Source organism: Oncorhynchus gorbuscha, linkage group LG17, assembly GCF_021184085.1.
Source record: "Oncorhynchus gorbuscha isolate QuinsamMale2020 ecotype Even-year linkage group LG17, OgorEven_v1.0, whole genome shotgun sequence".
NCBI lineage: Eukaryota > Metazoa > Chordata > Actinopteri > Salmoniformes > Salmonidae > Oncorhynchus > Oncorhynchus gorbuscha.
In genome coordinates, this window is record NC_060189.1 from 35,805,553 (window position 1) to 35,828,696 (window position 23,144).

The 23,144-nt window shown below is 42.3% G+C and overlaps 1 protein-coding gene across 4 annotated transcripts in view; it reads left to right on the plus strand.

Moving 5' to 3' along the window:
• fbxo34 (F-box protein 34) overlaps positions 1-23,144 on the plus strand; it is a 48,187-nt gene that overhangs the window by 13,441 nt on the left and 11,602 nt on the right. For all 4 annotated transcript variants that reach the window (XM_046308878.1, XM_046308876.1, XM_046308880.1 and 1 more), the window contains exon 2: positions 22,778-22,950. The gene's annotated coding sequence lies outside the window, so the exon portion shown is untranslated. The remainder of the gene's footprint in view (positions 1-22,777; positions 22,951-23,144) is intronic.

Below are 23,144 nucleotides of genomic sequence, written 5' to 3' on the forward strand. Positions count from 1 at the left end.
GCTGTCAATTATATGCATAGTCGAGCATCTTTTCGTGACAAAATATCTTGTTTAAAACGGGAACGTTTTTTTAATCCAAAAATTAAGAGCGCCCCCTATATCGAAGAAGTTAAGCTGTGTTATTAACGTGGGCTATTTTGAGAACATTTCTGGGATGCTTGATTGTTTTTATTGCTTTAGTGGGAAGCTTAGTAGAGGTAGACATGCTCAGGTTATTTATAATAATAATATTTATGTTAGTGCAGGGTGTCCTGCACACAGTGGACATCCTGCTTGGGCACATCACCTCAGTGCGAACAGTTTTACTCTGGTTCATAGGCATGTGATTACTGCATACAATAACTGTAGGATCAGCAGAGGTATTCAGGGCAGTAAGAGGGACATACATTAGGTTACTTACGTTGTATTCCAACGCACCTGGGATAATGTACATTTTGCTGAAGCATTATGACAAGTGACACAATGGTATGAGCTGGGCTTGGGTCATTGATAAGTCATTGTCTTAATGCAGCCTTGCAATGCTGTGAAAGGATCCAGGAACCCAATTATGGGAGTTTGGTGTCAAGTAGTGACCCATTCAGATCTTTAAAATCCATCTTCAGCTGTTCTGAGCTGCCCTTCATAATGTCATTCAACCCCACATAAACCATGACAGTTTCAGCCCCCGGTGCCTTGGGAAGCAACCTGCTGATATCCTGAACTGTAATGGGGCAATTACTTTTTCACACAGCGGCATTGGGTTAACTTTTGTTTATATACAGTCGTGGCCAAAAGTTGAGAATGACACATTCATTTCCACAAAGTTTGCTGCTTCAGTTTCTTTAGATATTTTTGTCAATGTTACTATGGAATACTGAAATATAATTACAAGCATTTCATAATTCTCAAAGGCTTTTATTGACAATTAAATGAAGTTGATGCAAAGAGTCTATTTGCGGTGTTGACCCTTCTTTTTCAAGTCCTCTGAAATCTGCCCTGTCATGCTGTTAATTAACTTCTGGGCCACATCCTGACTGATGGCAGCCCATTCTTGCATAATCACTGCTTGGAGTTTGTCAGAATTTGTGGGGTATTGTTTGTCCAACTGCCTCTTGAGGATTGACTACAAGTTCTCAATGAGATTAAGGTCTGGGGAGTTTCCTGGCCATGAACCCAAAATATCAATGTTTTGTTCACCATGCCACTTTTGCCTTATTGCAAGGTGCTCCATCATGCTGGAAAATGCATTGTTTTTCACCAAACTGTTCCTGGATGGTTAGGAGAAGTTGCTCTGTGTGTAGGTACCATTCTTTATTCATGGCTGTGTTCTTAGGCAAAATTGTGAGTGAGCCCACTCCCTTGCTTGAGAGCAACCCAACAAATGAATGGTCTCAGGATGCTTTACTGTTGGCATGACACGGGACTGATGGTAGTGCTCACATTGTCTTCTCTGGACAAGCTTTTTTCCGGATGCCCCAAACAATCAAAATGAGGATTCATCAGAGAAAATGACTTTACCCCAGTCCTCAGCAGTCCAATACCTGTACCTTTTGCAGAATAACAGTCTGTCCCTGATGTTTTTCCTGGAGAGAAGAGGCTTTTTTGCTGCCCTTCCTGATACCAGGCCATCTTCCAAAAGTCTTCGCCTCACTGTGTGCAGATGCACTCTCACCTGCTTGGTGCCATTCCTGAGCAAGCTCTGTACTGGTGGTGCCCCGTGGCCGCAGCCGAATCAACTTTAGGAGATGGTCCTGGCGCTTGCTGGACTGTATTGGGCGCTCTGAAGCCTTCTTCACAACAATTGAACCGCTCTCCTTGAAGTTCTTGATGATCCGATAAATGGTTGAAAAAAATATCCTTGCCTGTGAAGCCCTTTTTGTGCAAAGCAACGATGACGGCACGTGTTCGATTGCAAGTAACCATAGAAGACAGAGGAAGAACAATGATTCCAAGCAGCACCCTCCTTTTGAAGCTTCCAGTCTGTTATTTGAACTTAATCAGCATGACAGAGTGATCTTCAGCCTTGTCCCTGTCAACACTCACACCTGTGTTAACGAGAGAATTACTGACATGATGTCAGCTGGTCCTTTTGTGGCAGGGCTGAAATGCAATGGAAATGTTTTTGGGGGATTTAGTTCGTTTGCATGGCGAAGAGTGACTTTGCAATTCATCTGATCGCTCTTCAGAATGTTATGGAGGTTATGCAAATTGCCATCTTACAAACTGAGGCAGCAGATTGTGAAAATTAGTATTTGTCATTCTCAAAACTTTAGGCCACGACTGGTGCAGTATTTTTGGAAGGAATCTATTATGAGAAAAAAAACTGGTGATTCCTAGCGTTTGAATACATTTTCTGACCAATGCATGCTATATTTGGATCGGTTTGGGGTCCACGGACCGATGCATCTTAAACATTTGAATTGGGGGCCGATGCATATCGACGAATTGTTACATCCTTAGTAAAAATCATATCCAACATCCTTTCTCCTAATTACTTTTCTTAATTACTTTTCTATGTGAGAATTGCCAGAACAATTGGAAATGCCAAAAATATTTTGGGCCTTCCTGGTATGGAATCGCCCAATATTGGCATTGTGCAGGTATAGGTTAGGCTAGATATATCCTACATGCTTTTAGGTTTAGTGTGCAAATCTGGAGTAGATGTAGCCCATGCATTGCAACCTTTCTATGAAAAATTAATGAGAACCTCTTCAGTGTGTAGTCAAGTGCGGCTGTCTGAAAGTTCCACCCGCTGGTGATTTGGCCTATTCCTCCCACCAATGCATCCTGACAACTGGACAGCCCACAGTGTCAAACATGTTTGTCCACTCTGTTAGGACTCACATAGCACTACCAGAGAAAAAGATGTGTTCAACACCGGTGTTTCCTACGTGGCAGAAACAACCTGTTGATTGCCTTTGAATTTATTTGGAGTGGGTGAGGCGGGCCAGGCCTGCGAGTGCAACAGGTTATGACAAGCTTTTTGTCTTTTAGATAAGTGGCTTTTAATCCTGTTCTGTTCTTACTGTTCTCTCGCTGCTCTGTCGTTGTCTTTACTCCCAGGAAGCTTTCCACCTGAGCCCCAATAATTCACTCTTGACAACTTGCACCAAAGGAACACCAAAGGAAATGTACTTTTTGTAATACAAATGATTGTGTTTGAATAATTAGTGTTCGTGCTGTATGAGTTGTGGGCCTTGCCTGCTGATTGTCCTTTACATTTCAATGTGGCTGTTTAATACCCATACAGCAAGTGTTTTTTAAAAATATATTATGCTGTGAATGCATGCTCCTACATGCTCTTTGTCCCTCAGTGCATTCCATTATTGGTCTTCTCATACTGAGTCATTTGGGCAATGCTGAATTTGGAAGCATGCTTTGACGTTAGGCTCCATACAATTGCAACAAAGCAATGGCAGTTTGTTTTGCGACATGCAGACAGACCAACTGTATGAACGTTTAGATTACCGTAATACATGAAATGCCGTAGCATAGGAGAACTGTGACTGAATGGTGTGCGACTGTATGAAAGGGCTAGATAGGAAGGAATTCGCTAAGCCAAAAATAACTCGGGTGTTTTGTACGAGGTTTGTTGAAAGCCTATATCCATTTTCTTACTTGAGGGAGAAATGAAGTTCTGTCTTGTTTGCACTCCAGCAAAATGTTGTGGTTGTTTCTGTTCCCCTTTATGAGTCTATCCAATAGGCAGGGTGAGATTTTATTTTTATTTTACCTTTAACTAGGCAAGTCAAGTTCCACCTGCTGGAACTTGACTTATTTTAAATGACTGCCTGTACCTTGTCAGCTCGGGGATTCGAACTTGCAACCTTCCGGTTGCTAATCCAATGCTCTAACCACTAGGCTACCCTGCCAGGTGTGCTGTATGTTGCTATTGCTATACCTGTTGTGGTGTCAGAGCTGAAGCCATTTGCTTGGCAAAGGAGGTTGAGACAAACTTCTGGCTGTGCACTCTAGCTACTCATCATAGCTCTTCACACCCCACCCCCCAAAGTAGACTAATTACTGAATAGGTGTGAACTTCTGAGTAGAGGTGTGGAATTTAAGACCAGCCCTGTTAGGTAAGAGGTCCTCTGTTTGTGTATGCCTGTGATGGTCTGTTGTTGATGGACTACACGTGTAACTGGAGCATTGACATAGATTTCTAATCTTCTAATCTTCAGAAATATGGACATTTTTATTTTTGGTTTGAACTTTTGAAGGATCTGATTTCAATAGTCAAATTGTTTGTTGGCTTGCCTAATATTTCACTATTTTAGATGGACCTTTCTGAGCTAATGGCTTTATCGGCCCAGGCCCCAGCTAGCTGATAGCTACTGGTCAGATAACTGAAATGTTGCCAACTGAAGTGCTGTTGAGACTGTGGCTCCGAGTCTCAGTGGCCATGACAGAATCATGTTGCTATGAGAGATCACCCCCAAATCAATGGTCTTGTGTGCCATGTCACTGTTCAGACAAGACAGCACTTGTTACAGTTCGTCAGTGCTTCACAGCATTGGTGTGTGGACTGTTGAGGGTATCATGGATGTCTCTTTACTTGATTTGTTATGAGTTTTTTGTGTTCTACCCAGGCTACTTGCACACCTTTTACTGGTCAGTCAGGGGTCAGAATGCATAATTGATATATTACTTTTGACGATATATATCGTATTGTTTTAACTATCGCTATAATATTTTTGTGCTAGTTGGCTCATTTTCTCATGGCTCTCTTGTCCCTCTGCAGCAGACATATGGTGAGCAATATGTTTGGAACATCGAATCGCAATACGCATACTCTGAACAGATTGTAAACGCAACATGCAATCATTTCAAAGATTTTAAGGAGTTATATAAGGACGTCAGTCAATTGAAATTTGTTAATTAGGCCCTAATCTATGGATTTCACCTGACTGGGAATACAGATTGGTCACAGATACACGACATGACCAAAAGTATGTGGACCCTTGCTCGTCTGAACATCTCATGTCAAAATCATGGGCATTAATATGGAGTTGGTCCCCCCTTGTTGATGCTATAATAGCCTCCAATCTTCTGGGAAGGATTTCCACTAGATTGCTGCGGGGACTTCCATTCAGCCACAAGCGCATTAGTGAGGTCGGGCACTGATGTTGGGCGACTAGGCCTGGCATGCAGTCGCCGTTCCAATTAATCCCAAAGGTGTTCGATGGGGTTGAGGTCAGGGCTCTGTGCAGGCCAGTCAAGTTCTTCTACACCAATCTTGACAAACCATTTCTGTATGGAAAATGTTATTGTATGCTGTAGCTTTAAGATTTCCATACACTGGAATTGTTTATTTTTATTTAACCTTTATTTAACTAGACAAACTAAGGGGCCTAGCCCGAAGCATAAACAGCCCCAGACCATTATTCCCCCTCCACCAAACTTTACAGTTGGCATTATGCATTTTTGCAGCTAGTGTTTTTTTTGGCATCCGCCAAACCCAGATTCGTCCGTTTCTACTGCTCCTGACACCAATGGTAGCGGGCTTTACACCACACCGGCCGACGCTTGGCATTGCGTATGGTGATCTTAGGCTTGTGTGCGGCTGCTCGGCCATGGAAACCAATTTTATGAAGTTCCCGACAGTTGTGCTGACGTTGCTTCTCGAAGCAGTTTGGAACTCGGTAGTGAGTATTGCAACCTAGGACAAATGATTATTACACTCTATGCACTAGAGGTCTATCGATTTTATCGTAATGGCAGATTAATTAGGGCCGATTTCAAGTTTTAACCTCTTGCTCCTACCTGACACGCAGGCGTCCCACCTAGACATCTGGAAATGCAAATGCACTACGCTAAATGCTAATAGTACTAGTTAAAACTCAAACGTTCATTAAAATACACATGCAGGGTATTGAATTAAAGCTACTCGTTGTGAATCCAGGCAACGAGTCAGATTTTTAAAATGCTTTTCGGCGAAAGCATGAGAAGCTATTATCTGATAGCACGCAACACCCCAAAAAACCCGCATGGGACGTAAACAAAATAATTAGCATAGTCGTCGCTACACAAACCGCACAAATAAAATATAAAACATTCATTACCTTTGACCATCTTCTTTGTTGGCACTCCTAGATGTCCCATAATCACTATTGGGTCTTTTTTCTATTAAATTGGTCCATATATAGCCTAGATATCGATCTATGAAGACTGTGTGATAAACGGAAAAAAATTGCGTCTTATAACGTAACGTCATTTTTTTAAATTAAAAAAGTCGACGAACTTTCACAAAACACTTCGAAATACTTTTGTAATGCAACTTTAGGTATTAGTAAATGTTAATAAGCGATCAAATTGATCACGAGGAGATGTATATTCTATAGGGGTACGTCTGGAAATAATGTCCGGGTAAATCTCAACCAAAATATCCGGTCGGAGACCTGAAGAAATCGGCTGTCTCTTCTTCGTTTGACCAAGAAACAAAGACTAGGCAAATGACAAGACTGTTGACATCGTGTGGAAGCTGTAGGTACTGCAACCTCAGCCCCATTTAATGTCGTTCGCCTATAACAATGGGTTGAAGTGGCGGATGGATATATTTTTCCATTTTCAGTGATCAGATTTTCCTGCACTTTTCGATGAAACGCACGTTCTGTTAGTCACAGCCGTGATTTAACCAGTTTTATAAACGTCTGAGTGTTTTCTATCCACACATACTAATCATATGCATATACTATAATCCTGGCCTGAGTAGCAGGGCGCTGAAATGTTGCGCGATTTTTAACAGAATGTTCGAAAAAGTAGGGTGTAGGAGTAACAGGTTAATAACAATCAATCTGTTTTTTTGGGCGCCGATTTTTACTTGACATTCTTTCATTTTAATTGAAAAAAATACCTTTATTTATTTAACTAGGAAAGTCAGTTAACACATCTTATTTTCAATGACGGCCTAGGAACAGTGGGTTAACTGCCCTTGTTCAGGGGCAGAATGACAGATTTTCACCTTGTCAGCTCAGGGGATCCAGTCTTGCAACCTTACAGTTAACTTGTCCAATGCTCTAACCACCTGCCTCATTGCACTGCACGAGGAGCCTGCCTGTTACTCGAATGCCGTAGAAGCCAAGTTGCTAGCTAGCATTAAACTTGTCTTATAAAAACAATCAATCATAATCACTAGTTATAACTACACGGTTGATATTACTAGTTTATCTAGCGTGTCCTGCTTTGCATATAATCGATGCAACGCTGGGGGATGATTTAACAAAAGCACATTTGCGAAAAAAGCACAATCACCAATGCCTTTCTTAAAATCAATACACAGAAGTATATATTTTTAAACCTGCATATTTAGCTAAAAGAAATCCAGGTTAGCAGGCAATATTAACCAGGTAAAATTGTGTCACTTCTCTTGCGTTAATTGCACGCATAGTCGGTATATGCAACAGTTTGGGCAGCCTGGCTCATTGTGAACTAATTTGCCAGAATTTTACGTATTATGACATAACATTGAAGGTTGTGCAATGTAACAAGAATATTTAGACTTAGGAATGCCACCCATTTAGATAAAATAACCAACGGTTCCGTATTTCACTGAAATAATAAACGTTTTGTTTTCGAAATGGTAGTTTCCGGATTTGACCATATTAATGACCTAAGGCTCGTATTTCTGTGTTATGTTATAATTAAGTCTATGATTTGATAGAGCAGTCTGACTAAGCGATGGTAGGCAGCAGCAGGCTCGTAAGCATTCATTCAAACAGCACTTTTGTGCGTTTTGCCAGCAGCTCTTCGCAAGCACAGCGCTGTTTATGACTTCAAGCCTAATGGCTGGTGTAACCGATGTGAAATGGCTAGCTAGTTAGCGGGGTGTGCGCTAATATTGTTTCAAACGTCACTCGCTCTGAGACTTGGAGTAGTTATTCCCCCGCGGCTTTTGTGGAGCGATGTGTAACGCTGCCTTGAGTGTGGCTGTTGTAGATGTGTTCGTGGTTCGAGCCCAGGTAGGGGCGAGGAGAGGGACGGAAGCTATACTGTTACACTGGCAATACTATAGTGCCTATACATCCAATAGTCAAAGGTACATGAAATACAAATGGTACAGAGAGAAATAGTCCTATAAATGCTATATTAACTACAACTTAAAACCTCTTACAACTTTCATATGTTCTCATGTTCTGAGCAAGGAACTCAAAAGGTAGCTTTCTTTTTACATGGCACATATTGCACTTTTACTTCTAACACTTTGTTTTTGCATTATTTAAACCAAATTGAACATGTTTCATTATTTATTTGAGGCTAAATTGATTTTTATTGGTATTATATTAAGTTAAAATAAGTGTTCATTCAGTATTGTTGTAATTGTCATTATTACAAAAAACAAATTGTCCGATTTTAATCGGCATCGGCTTTTTTGGTCCTCCGGTAATCGGTATCGGCGGTGAAAATTCATATTCGGTCGACCTCTACTATGCACTCAGCGGTCCCATTCTGTGAGCTTGTGTGGCCTACCACTGTGTTCGTCTTGCCGTAGCATATGTCTGCCCATAACATAACTCCACCGCCACTATAGGGCACTCTGTTCACACCGTTGACCTCAAACCGCTATCCCCACGCTCTCTGCCATCTGCCTGGTACAGTTGAAACTGGGATTCATCCATGATGAGCACACTTCTCCAGCATGACAGTGGCCATCGAAGGTGAGCATTTGCCGACTGATGTCGGTAACGGCGCCAAACTGCAGTCTGGTCAAGACCATAGTGAGGATGTCGAGCACCCAGATGCGCTTCCCTGAGACGGTTTCCGACAGTTTGCACAACCAAAGAATTTCTGCACAAACTCTGTCTCATCAGCTGTTATTTTTTTATTTTACCTTTATTTAACCAGGCAAGTCAGTTAAGAATACATTCTTATTTTCAATGACTGCCTAGGAACAGTGGGATAACTGCCTGTTCAGGGGCAGAATGACAGATTTTGTACCTTGTCAGCTCGGGGATTTGAACTTCCGGTTACTAGCCCAACGCTCTAACCACTAGGCTACACTGCCGCCCCAGCTGCCTGGGTGGCTGGTCTCAGACGATCCCACAGGTGAAGAAGCCGGATGTGGAGGTCCTGGCCTGGCGTGGTTACACATGGTCTGCGTTTTGGCCGGCTGCCAAATTCTCTAAAATTATGTTGGAGGCGGCTTATGGTAGAGGAACATCTGTGGCATTTTTGTTCAGTGTAGAATTGCGATACTTAGGTGCCAATACGATATGTATTGGGACAATATCGTATCGTGAGTTCCCTGGCAATTCCCAGCTCTGTTATTGACTGGAGTCATGAGCTGTGCAGTGCATAAAGTGTTTGAACTCTTAAGACTTAATTTTTTTGGTAATGATGGATTTATACCAAAGGGGCAGAAAAGCATGTTTTGTTAGCGTGGTCCAAAATCTATTAAACTAAGCTTCTTTCTCTCTCTGGATTAGTTGCTTTCATGATTTATTGTTTGATATACTTTACTGTACCAGCCTATATTAGAAAATCCCCTCAATTTCAGCAGCTGGACTCCATAGCACTTTTAGCGCTTCTCAACCAAGTGCTTGGGAATGGAAATGGCTTTGTATAAGAATTGCAGCAGACAGCCCCACCCCTCCTTTTCCTGACTGTTTAAAGTGCTATTGTATTAGGATGGAAACTCCTCAGTAAGTTCAGGTAAAGGAAGCGCCTTATGAAAGGAGAGGGTAGCCCATGGGAAAACAATCTCTAGAATGTGCGTCCCGATTCAAGTCAATGGGTCTCTAATGGATGGAGCCAGAGCTTTTTAAAAGTGACTGTAATATGGATTATATTTCTATGGTGCAGCTAGGCAATCATGGATAGGGACATGGTGCAGCAGCATCAGAATTAGGTCTGGTCTAGAAGCTGCTACTGATGAAATTGGAGATCCTGTACAGCTGTGCTCTGTGGGCTTCTTTGTCATTCAGGGTGTCCTCGTTGCATCTCTTCTCGACCTAGTCATGGGACTGGAGCATTGGCTTGGCACAGGTTTGTGTATGACGGGGCGATTGTAGTTGATTGGAGTAGCAGGAAGGAATCTAAATCCTACAGACATAATCATGAGGTAGCTTACTATACTCTTGAATAATGCAACAATTCACAAGAATGTGCAGACAACTAAAGGGTTTATTTTGTTCGTACACACGTTAAATCTAACTTGCAAGACAATAGCACAGCTATCCAGATGCAACGCGTTAGGGAATAAAGCAGATTGCGTTCTTATTTTACGTTATGAAGCCTAGTTCCCCAGCATATTTGGGCCAGTCAACTATTTGTTTGTAAATAGTAACAGGAGGATGTGGGAGCAGGTGAATCCAGCTGTGCATTGACTTTTATATTGAAAGTCATGTTTTAATTTTTTTTAAATTCAATACAGGGTTCAGGTGATGTGCAACTATAGTTTTCCTTCACAGAAAATACAGTAGTGTAACACATTCGACAGAAAGTACCTTAATTTACATCAGATGACAACTGAAGTGTAACACAATTTGGCTTGCAGCCACACAAGTGAATGAGCTTAGAATGAAAAGGTAGTGTTCTTTGCTAAAAATTATGCATAGCCATCATAGTTCTAATGTTTAGGCCTATCATAGAAAGAATAGACAGCTACACTACCGTTCTAAAGTTTGGGGTCACTTATAAGTGTCCTTGTTTTTGAAAGAAAAGCACTTTTATTTTTTTATTTTTAAAATAGCATCAAATTGATCAGAAATACAGTGTAGACATTGTTAATGTTGTAAATGACTATTTGTAGCTGGCGCCCTGCTACTCATGCCAGGAATACAGTATATGCATATGATTAGTATGTGTGGATAGAAAACACTCAGACGTTTATAAAACTGGTTAAATCACGGCTGTGACTATAACAGAACGTGCGTTTCATCGAAAAGCGCAGGAAAATCTGATCACTGAAAATGGGAAAATGTATCCATGCGCCATTAGAACCCAGTGTTGAATGTGATCCACATTAAATGGGGCCGAGGTTGCAATACCTACAGCTTCCACACGATGTCAACAGTCTTGTCATTTGCCTACGATTTGTTTTTTGGTCAAACGGACACAAGGCAGCGCATTTCTTCCGGTCTCCGACCGGATATTTTGGTTGAGATTTACCCGGAAATTATTTCCAGACGTACAGCTATAGAATATACATCGCCTCGTGATCAATTTCATCGCTTATTAACGTTTACTAATACCTAAAGTTGCATTACAAAAGTATTTTGAAGTGTTTTGTGAAAGTTTATCGTCAACTTTTTTTATTTTTAAAAATGACGTTACGTTATAAAACGCTATTTTTTTTTCCTTGATCACAGTCTTCTTAGATCGATATATAGGCTATATATGGACCGATTTAATCGAAAAAAAAGACCCAATAGTGATGTTTATGGGACATCTAGGAGTGCCAACAAAGAAGATGGTCAAAGGTAATGAGTGTTTTATATTTTATTTGTGCGGTTTGTGTAGCGACGACTATGCTAATTATTTTGTTTACGTCCCCTGCGGGTCTTTTGGGGTGTTACATGCTATCAGATAATAGCTTCTCATGCTTTCGCCGAAAAGCATTTAAAAAATCTGACTTGTTGCCTGGATTCACAACGAGTAGCTTTAATTCAATACCCTGCATGTGTATTTTAATGAACGTTTGAGTTTTAACGAGTGCTATTGGCATTTAGCATAGCGCATTTGCATTTCCAGATGTCTAGATGGGACGCCTGCGTGTTGGGTAGGAGCAAGAGGTTAACTAATCCAAGTTTATCGTTTTAAACTAGTTGAGTATCTGGAGCATCAGAATTTGGGTTTGATTACAGGCTCAAAATGGCCAGAAACAAAGGACTTTCTTCTGAAACTCGTCAGTCTATTCTTGTTCTGAGAAATGAAGGCTATTCCATGTGAGAAATTGCCAAGAAACTGAAGATCTCATTCAACGCGGTGTACTACTCCCTTCGCAGAACAGCGCCAACAGGCTCTAACCAGAATAGGAGTGGGATGCCCCGGCGCACAACTGAGCAAGAGGACAAGTACATTAGAGTGTCTAGTTTGAGAAACGGGCGCCTCACAAGTCCTCAACTGACAGCTTTGTTAAATAGTACCCGCAAAACACCAGTCTCAACATTAACAGAGAAAAGGCGCCTCCAGGTTGCTGGCCTTCTAGGCAGAGTTGCAAAGAAAAAGCCATATCTCAGACTGGCCAATAAAAAGTCTAGATTAATATGGGCAAAAGAACAGACACTGGACAGAGGAACTCTGCCTAGAAGGCCAGCATCCCGGAGTCGCCTCTTCACTATTGATGTTGAGACTGGTGTTTTGCGGGATCTAGACTCTGTTAACTTCTTTTGTCGAGCCATCCGGGATCGTGACTACAGGCTCAAGCCCATTACCATAACGCAACGTTAACTATTCATGAAAATCGCAAATGAAATTAAATAAATATGCTAGCTCTCAAGCTAAGCCTTTTGTTAACCTCTTGCTCCTACCTGACACGCAGGCGTCCCATCTAGACATCTGGAAATGCAAATGCGCTACGCTAAATGCTAATAGTACTAGTTAAAACTCAAACGTTCATTAAAATACACATGCAGGGTATTGAATTAAAGCTACACTCGTTGTGAATCCAGGCAACAAGTCAGATTTTTAAAATGCTTTTCGGCGAAAGCATGAGAAGCTATTATCTGATAGCATGTAACACCCCAAAAGACCAGCAGGGGACGTAAACAAAATAATTAGCATAGTCGGCGCTACACAAACCGCACAAATAAAATCTAAAACATTCATTACCTTTGACCATCTTATTTGTTGGCACTCCTAGATGTCCCATAAACATCACTATTGGGTCTTTTTTTCCCGATTTTTAAATCGGTCCATATATAGCCTAGATATCGATCTATGAAGACTGTGTGATAAACGAAAAAAAATAGCGTCTTATAACGTAACGTCATTTTTTAAAATTAGAAAAGTCGACGATTAACTTTCACAAAACACTTAAATACTTTTGTAATGCAACTTTAGGTATTAGTAAATGTTAATAAGCGATCAAATTGATCACGAGGAGATGTATATTCTATAGGGGTACGTCTGGAAATAATGTCCGGGTAAATCTCAACCAAAATATCCGGTCGGAAACCTGAAGAAATCGGCTGTCTCTTCTTCGTTTGACCAAGAAACAAAGCCTAGGCAAATGACAAGACTGTTGACATCGTGTGGAAGCTGTAGGAATTGCAATCTCGGCTCCAGGTCATTTGCTTTCCCTTAGACAATTCATGCAAGTGGCGCCTTGATATATTTTCAGTGATCAGATTTTCCTGCGCTTTTCGATGAAACGCACGTTCTGTTATAGTCACAGCCGTGATTTAACCAGTTTTTTATAAACGTCTGAGTGTTTTCTATCCACATATACTATATACCTAGCATGAGCAGCAGGGCGCTGAAATGTTGCACGATTTTTAACAGAATGTTCGAAAAAGTAGGGGGTAGGAGTAACAGGTTAAGAGCAAATTCTTATTTTACAATGACGGCCAAACCCTTCCCTAACCTGGACGACGCTGGACCAATTATGTGTCGTGGCCAGTTGTGATACAGCCCGGGATTGAACCATTGTCTGTAGTGAAACCTCTAGCACTGAGATGCAGTGCCTTAGACTGCTGCACCACTCGGGAGGCCCCTGTCTGGTTTGAGAAGTCAACACCCTTTGGATTAGTTATTTGTACAGCTGCCACTGCTATCCTGATTTCCTTGTGTTTTTTTTCTCCTCCATCTCAGCCCTGTCTGCTCCTCCCCCCTCTTCTCCAAGCAGAACAGGCAGGCCCATTGCTCTAGCGACTCCAGATTCCACACAGACACAGCATGTACTGCTGCAGGAGAGCCAGTACTGCATGTGTAAACTTTTGTTAATTTGCACAATCTCTTGTTCACGTTCGTTTGTAAATGTCCAAACTCACCAAAAATGACATTCGGTAGCTCTATATGTGTAACTTTGGGCTGGATTGTCTGTCGCTGCAATTTGTTTATTTTCATTTCACTATTACTTGTGCAAATTTTGTTAGCATTCTGGGCCTTTTTGCGTTTTTTTAACGCCCACTTGTGTACTTACTCTACGACCCCCAGAAGTGTCACGGGACTCGTCTTAAGGTAACCCATACAATTGGAGTTATTGAGGTATTCAATAATAGAAATTCAATAATTAATCTAATGGCTAAATCATCCATGGTATGACCATCTTAAAACAATTCTATATCTTGGCTGAGTAGAATCCCCCCCCGGCTTTGATTATAGTTAACCTCACAATCTATGTGAAAAGAGCCTGTGTGTGACTCACTCTCTCTGTGACTCACTCTCTCTCGTGTGTGTGTGTGTGTGTGTGTGTGTGTGTGTGTGTGTGTGTGTGTGTGTGTGTGTGACCAGTTTAATCGTACTGATGTGCTGTGCTGTACACGGAAGGCTTGGAAGAATTCATTTGTGTGCATATTACTTGCTTTAGTTTTACTCCCCTGCATGCATACACCCACACTCATACACTGGTGCTGTGCCGCAGTCCACAATGGGCAGCAGAGAAGCGCTGGGTTGTGAGAACTCGCTAAAGTTCTCCTCTTCTCCTCTGGAGAAGAATGTTGAGGAACCAAATAAATCAGGCCCTCTAAATATATATATATTTTTAAATGCGCTGTGAAATGGCCAAAGGCCTAGACCCAGTTTTTATTTATTCTAGGTTGGGAATTCTATATTAATGCAATGATATTTTGATTGCGCATTTTCAGCATAGTGTGGTTTTGTTATCAAAATGAGTGCCTGTATCCACATAGCTTCTCGGAGTGAGAGTGCTGTTCCAGGATCAGTTTAGCCTTTTAGACCATGCTGAATAAGATCATATGGACAGATCCTTTATCAGCACTTCTACTCAGATTTTCTTTGTTCATACAGGCCCACGTCTTAATCATTTTGATTTCATTATCTTATCCATTATAATTTAAAAGGCAAAACCGATCTTAGCTCAGCACTCTTAATCTGAGAAGCGGCTAAAGAAGCCTTTTAATTTATGTTCAGTAGCCGCTGGAAAAATGTATCTTTAGCTTGTGAAATGGGGACACTTTACATATGCATGACAAAAAGTAGGCCTAGTGTGTTCTCACCCTTTTTGTCCTCAATTGTTCGTCTGTGCTAGTCGAAGAGTTCTGTGTCTCACTGAAAATGAGGTCATATTAATGTGAAACTGATCCGCACCACTGCAAGGGGATGAGGAGCAAGTGGTGGCTGTGCCCTCGTGGCTCTCATTCGCGCCACTGCTCGCTGTGTTTGCTACAAATATACACAAGGTCTAGTTTAAGTAAACCTAGTATAGGGTCGGACCCCACACCTACTCATTCAAGGGGTTTTCTTTTCTTTTGACTATTTTCTACATTGTAGAATAATAGTGAAGGCATCAACACTATGAAATGCATGTAGTAACCAAAAAATGCTTAAACAAATCAAAATATATTTGAGATCCTTTAAAAAAAAAGCCAAATTTTGCCTTGATAGCTTTGCACACTCTTGGCATTCTCTCAACCAGCTTCATGAGGTAGTCACCTGGAATGCATTTCAGTTAACAGGTGTGCCTTGTTAAAAGTGAAATTGTGGAATTTCTATCCTTAATGCGTTTGATCCAATCAGTTCTGTTGAGACACGGTAGGGGTGATCTACAGAAGAGAGCCCTATTTGGTAAAAGGCCAAATCCATATTATGACAAGAATAGCTCAAATAAGCAAAGAGAAACAACAGTCCATTACTTTAAGACATGAAGGTCAGTCAATCCGGAACATTTCAAAGTGCAGTCACAAAAAACAAATCATTTTATTGGTCACATACACATGGTTATCAGATGTTAATGCGAGTGTAGCGAAATGCTTGTGCTTCTAGTTCTGACAGTGCAGCACCCTTGTGGGGCCCAAGTGTTGAGGATCAGTGGAGTGGAGATGTTGTTTCCTACCCTCATCACCTGGGGGTGGACCGTCAAAGTCCAGGTCCCAGTTGTACAGGGTGGGGTCGAGACTCAGGGTCTCGAGCTTTATGACAAGTTTGGAGGGTGCTATGGTGTTAAATGCTGAGCTGTAGTCAATGAACATCATTCTTACATAGGTATTCCTCTTGTCCAGATGGGATATGGCAGTGTGATGGTGAGTGTGTCGTCTGTGGACCTATTGGGGCAGTAAGCCGTCAAGCGCAATGATGAAACTAGCTCTTATGAGCACAGCCACAGGAATGGAAGACCCAGAGTTACCGCTACTGCAGTGGATGAGTTCAATTAGTTACCAGCCTCAGAAATTTCAGCCCAAAGAAATGCTTCAGAGTTCAAGTAACAGACACATCTCAACATCAACTGTTCAGAGGAGACTGCGTGAATCAGTTCTTCGTGGTCGATTTGCTGCAATGAAACCATTACTGAAGGACACCAATAAGAAGAAGAGACTTGCTTGGGCCAAGAAACATGAGCAATGGACATTAGACTGGTGGACATCTGTCCTTTTGGTCTGAGCTCAAATGTGAGATTTCTGGTTCCAACCGCCGTGTCTTTGTGAGACGCAGAGTAGTTGAATGGATTCTCTCCACATGTGTTTCCCATCGTGAAGCATGGAAGAGGTGTGATTGTCTGGGGGTTCTTTTCTGGTGACAATGTCAGTGATTTTCTTTCGAATTCAAGGCATACTGAACCAGCGACAGTCACCCAACACACCTCTAGGGTGTGTAAGGGCTATTCCACCAAGAAGGAGAGTGATGGAGGGCTGCATCAGATGACCTGGCCTCCACAATCAACCCGACCTCAACCCAATTGGGATGAGTTGGACTGCAGAGTGAGGGAAAAGTAGTCAACAAGTGCTCAGCGTATGTGGGAACTCCTTCAAGACTGTTGGAAAAGTATTCCAGGTGAAGCTGGTTGAGAGAATGCCAAGAGTGCAAAGCTGTCATCAAAGGGTGGCTACTTGGAAGAATCTAAAATATATTTATATTTGTTATACTTTTGGGTTATGTGATTCCATATGTTATTTCATTGTTTTGATGTCTTCACTAATTCTACAATGTAGAAAAAGTTAAACCCATGAATGAGTAGGTGTTCTAAAACTTTTGACTGTGTATACATGCATACAGTTTAAGTTTTAAGTTTACATACACTTAGATTAGTCATTAAAACTTGCTTATTAACCACTCAACAAATGTATTGTTCAACAAACTATAGTTTTGGAAAGTCGGTTAGGGCATCTACTTTGTGCATGATGCAAGTAATTATTCCAACAATTATTTACAGACAGATTATTTCAATTATAATTCACTATCACAAGCTTCTGATTGGCTAATTGACATCATTTGAGTCAATTGAAGGTGTACCTGTGGATGTATTTCAAGGCCTACCTTCAAACTGTGCCTCTTTGCTTGACATCGTGGGAAAATCAAAAGAAATCAGCCAAGATGAAAAATAAATAAATTGTACTCCCAAGTCTTCATTCTTGCGAGCAAGTTCCAAACACCTGAAGGTACCACGGTTAGTATAAACACCATGGGACCACGCAGCCGTCATACTGCTCAGGAAGGAGACATGTTCTGTCTCTCTTTGGTGCCAAACGTGCAAATCAATCCCAGAACAACAGCAAAGGACTGTGTGAAGATATTGGAGGAAACGGGTACAAAAGTATCTATATCCACAGTGAAACAAGTCTTATATCGACATAACCTGATAGGCTGCTTGGCAAGGAAGAAGCCACTGCTCTAAAACCGCCATAAAAATGCCAGACTACGGTTTGCAACTGCACATGGGGACAAAGATCGTACTTTTTGGAGTAATGTCTTCTGGTCTGATGAAACAAAAATAGAACTGTTTGGCCATAATGACCATTGTTATGTTTGTAGGAAAAAGGGAGGCTTGCAAGCCAAAGAACACCATCCCAACCGTGAAGCACGGGGGTGGCAGCATCATGTTGTGGGTGTGCTTTGCTGCAGGTGGGACTGGTGCACTTCACAAAATAGATGGCATCATGAGGCAGGAACATTATGTGGCTATATTGAAGCGACATCAGTCAGGAAGTTGAAGCTTGGTTGCAAATGGGTCTTCCAAATGGACAATGACCCCAAGCATACTTACAAAGTTGTGGCAAAATGGCTTAAGGACAACGAAGTCTAGGTATTGGAGTGGCCATCACAAAGCCCTGACATCAATCCTATAGAAAATGTGTGGGCAGAACTGAAAAGTGTGTGCAAGCATGGGAAGCCTACAAACCTGACTCAAGTTACACCAGCTCTGTCAGGAGGAATGGGCCGAAATTCACCCAACTTATTGTAGGAAGCTTGTGGAAGGCTACCTGAAACGTTTGACCCAAGTTAAACGATGTGAAGGCAATGCTACCAAATACTAATTTGAGTGTATGTAAACTTCTGACCCACTGGAAATGTGATGAAATAAATAAATGCTGAAAGTGTGTGTACACTGCTCAAAAAAATAAAGGGAACACGTAAACACAATAACTCCAAGTCAATCACACCTCTGTGAAATCAAACTGTCCACTTAGGAAGCAACAGTGATTGACAATACATTTCACATGCTGCTGTGCAAATGGAATAGACAACCGGTGGAAATTATAGGCAATCAGCAAGACACCCCCAATAAAGGAGTGGTTCTTAAGGTAATAACCACAGACCACATCTCAGTTCCTATGCTTCCTGGCTGATGTTTTGGTCACTTTTGAATGCTGGCGGTGCTTTCACTCTAGCGGTAGCATGAGACGGAGTCTACAACCCACACAAGTGGCTCAGGTAGTGCAGCTCATCCAGGATGGAACATCAATGCGAGCTGTGGCAAGAAGGTTTGCTGTGTCTGTCAGCGTAGTGTCCAGAGCATGGAGGAGCGACCAGGAGACAGGCCAGTACATCAGGAGACGTGGAGGAGGCTGTAGGAGGGCAACAACCCAGCAGCAGGACCGCTACCTCCGCCTTTGCAAAGAGGAGCAGGAGGAGCACTGCCAGAGCCCTGCAAAATGACTGCCAGCAGGCCACAAATGTGCATGTGTCTGCTCAAACGGTCAGAAACGGACTCCATCCTCCAGCATGACCGGTTTGGCGTTGGGTCAGTCATGGTGTGGGGTGGCATTTCTTTGGGGGGCCGCACAGCCCTCCATGTGCTCGCCAGAGGTAGCCTAACTGCCATTAGGTACCGAGATGAGATCCTCAGACCACTTGTGACACCATATGCTGGTGCGGTTGGCCCTGGGTTCCTCCGCTAAATGGCATTTATTATTATTATATCCTAATGCAAGAAAATGCTAGACCTCATGTGGCTGGAGAGTGTCAGCAGTTCCTGCAAGAGGAAGGCATTGATGCTATGGACTGGCCCGCCCGTTCCCCAGACCTGAATCCAATTGAGCACATCCGGGACATCATGTCTCGCTCCATCCACCAACTCCACGTTGCACCACAGACTGTCCAGGAGTTGGCAGATGCTTTAGTCCAGGTCTGGGAGGAGATCCCTGAGGAGACCATCCGCCACCTCATCAGGAGCATGCCCAGGTGTTGTAGGGAGGTCATACAGGCACGTGGAGGCCACACACACTACTGAGCCTCATTTTGACTTGTTTTAAGGACATTACATCAAAGTTGGATCAGCCTGTAGTGTGGTTTTCCACTTTAATTTTGAGTGTGACTCATTTTTGTGATTTTGTTGTCAGCACATTCAACTATGTAAAGATTAAAGTATTTAATAAGAATATTTCATTAATTCAGATCTAGGATGTGTTATTTTAGTGTTCCCTTTATTTTTTTGAGCAGTATGTATGTATGTATGTATGTATGTATGTATGTATGTATGTATGTATGTATGTATGTATGTATGTATGTATGTATGTATGTATGTATGTATGTATGTATGTATGTATGTATGTATGTATGTACACACAGTGCATTTGAAATGTTTCAGACTCCTTGAATTTTTCCATGTTACAGGCTTATTCTAAAATGGATGAAATAGCCACCCCCTTCAAATCTACACTCACTCCCCCATAATGACAAAGCAGAAACATGTTTTACTAATGTTCTAAAAAAATTACCTAAGTTTTCACACCCTTTCCTCAGTTCTTTGTTGAAGCACCTTTTTGCAGGGTTTACTGTCTCAAGTCTTCTCTTGGTATGGCTCTACAAACTTGGCACATCTGTATTTGGAGTTTCTCACATTCTTCTCCGCAGGTCCTCTCAAGCTCTGTCAGGTTGGATGGCGAGCATTGCTGCATAGCTATTTTCAGGTCTCTCCAGAGATGTTCGATTGGGTTCAAGACCGGGCTCTATCTGGACCGCTCAAGGACATTGAGCCTTGTCCCGAATCCACTCCCGTGTTGTCTTGGCTGTGTGCTTCGGATTATTGGTTGTCCTGTTGGAAGGTGAACCTTCGTCACAGTCTGAGGTCCTGGCTTTCATCAAGGATCTCTGTACTTTGCTCCATTTGTCTTTCTGTCGATCCTGATTAGTCTCCCAGTCCCCAACGTCCCCACAGCATGATGCTGCCACATCATAGTAATGGTGCCATGTTTCCTCCATACGTGATGCTTGACATTCAGACCAAAGAGTTCAATATTGGTTTTTATCAGACCAAAGAATTTTGTTTCTCATAGTTAAGAGTACTTTTAGGTGCCTTTTGGCAAACTCCAAGCGAGCTGTCATATGCCTTTTACTGAAGAGTGGCTTCCGTCTAGCCACTATACAATAAAGGCCTTATTGGTGGAGTTGTCCTTCTGTGGTGGTTCTCTTTCTAGAAGGTTCTCCCATCTCCATAGAGGAACTCTGGAGCGCTATCAGAATGACCATCGGGTTCTTGGTCACCTCCCTGACCAAGGCCCTTCTCCCCCGATAGCTCAGTTTGGCCGGGCGGCCAGCTCTAGGAAGAGTCTTGGTGGTCCCTAACATTTCCTTTAAGAATGGAGGCCACTGTGTTCTTGTGGACCTTCAATGCTGCAGAAATGTATCCTTCCCCAGATCTGTGCCTTAACCATCATGTCTCTGAGCTCTACAGGCGATTCGTTCGACCTCATGGCTTGGTTTTTGATCTGACATGCGCTGTCAACTGTGGGACCTGATTTCGACAGGTGTTTCTTTTCAAATCCAATTGAATTTACCGCAGGTGGACATCTGAAGGATGATCAATGGGAACAGGATGCACCTGAGCTCATTTTCAAGTCTCATAGCAAATGGTCTATAGTTATGTAAAAAAGGTATTTCTGTTTTCACATTTTTATTCATTTTCAAATCTACATCTGTTTTCGCTTTGTCATTGTGGGGTATTGTGTATAGATTGAAGGGGGAAAAAACATCATCCAGTTTAGATTTAGACTGTAATGTGATAAAGTAGAGGATATTTTTTAGATCGCGCTGTGTATTTATCAATGTCCAAGAATGACCCGAATCGAGTGTAACCAAACATTTAGGATTTGAACCGCCTTGTCCAGCCACCCTGGCAGGGACAGTCTATGAAGTAAAGGAGGTTCATATGATTGTGCACATCCTCAACTTAAGAATTCTGGTGCAAGGCTAATAAATAATGCTGATATAATGGAATGAGTCGGGCAGTCTAATCATCATTGTGTACCATGAGGCGCTAGCCTGTCCCTCGGTGATTGACTGACTTGTGTTTTAGCTAGCAAAGTGTTTGATAAGCAGAGCAGGCTTCCCTTCCCCTCTGCCCCCCCCAGTCCCCTGGCTGGCCACTGTTCCACTGTTCTCAAATCAGCTTTTGTTCAGGCTTATCTGGTCTTCATGGCTGACATATCTCTTTGAAAACAAACTGGGCGCTTGTTTTTCCCCAGCCAGCGAATGAGAATGGGGGAAGGATTCAAGGTTCTGTCCCAAATGGTACGCTGTTCCCTATATAGTGCACTACTTTTAGAGCAGTGCCATATGGACCCTGGTCAAAAGTAGTGCACTAATGGGGAGTAGATAGGGTGCCATTTGGGATGCTACCTTGAAGGGAGTGTGTTTCCACTTCAGTGTTGGCTCAGTTTGAACTGAATGTACAGTTTATCAGTCTGAATAGTTGCAAACAAATTTTGGTTTCATATCTGACTTGGAAGTTGAAGGTGGAAAATTATTTGATGTAATGGCACATGTTTGTTTAGGCTGTGGTTGACTTGTTGCAGTTCAGTGATATATTTTTAGATTTATTGGATAGTGTTGGAAATGAGGCATAAGATGATGGAAACTCGGGTGGTTAAACCACAAACACAACATTGTAAACCTTGTAAAGGCATTTTGTTGTTTGGCCTTTTCTGTTTTTGTTAGACCGTGCCAGGTTTGGCTTGCTTTACATAAGTCATTCATTCACATTCAGAGGAACAGCTTTGTGGAAAAATGTTTTTGAATATTTGTCCATATGTTTCTTGTATATAAACTCGTTGCCATCTGTCAATCTCAGCCAGGCAGCATTTCAAGAAGTGTTGGATTTTGATTCGGCCCTGGGCTTGTTTTACTTATGCAGTTCTGCAGATCATTGTTCCTGGGAGGCCAGGGTGATTAACCCATGGCTAACTGAAGACCCCCCCCCCCCCCCCCCCCCCCCACCACAGGGTTCTCCTCAAAGAATGTAAGAGGGGTGCTGAACCACCTTGTGGCCTGGCTGTTTTTTCATTCAAATGTTTTACTCTATTTGTTATCATATAAGGAAATGGCAGTTGGAAGTGTTCTAAAAGTCCTGGGGAGAACCCTGCACCACACAGCCATGTTCCATTTAAGTACTTTCTTCTATGTGCGAGATTGTCTGTCTCGAACTGAGCTGTAATTAACTGTACATCATGTGTCTGTTTCCCTGCAGTGCGGTGGATGGGACCCTGAGTTGTGAGGTCATCAGATCGTGGCCTGCAGGGGGTTGTGGGAGAGACACGTCTGTCACCACACTGGACTGGAGGGAGGAGCTGAATTCCTGAGAGATGTGAATCTACCACCTCCTCCCACAGCGAACATAGGAAACCACCATCCAGCCTGGAGGTAAGAGACAAGATACAAACACACACTGGAAGTAAGCTTCTATCTCGCAGAGTCCCCCCTCACTCACAAATCACCACTCTACCTACCTACTTGCATACCTCAGAGGTGAGTTAAAGGGACAGTGCACTCAAATTATAAAATGACTTGGTTCCTATGTTAAAAGCAGCTTATGGACAAGACTAGAATCCATGCTT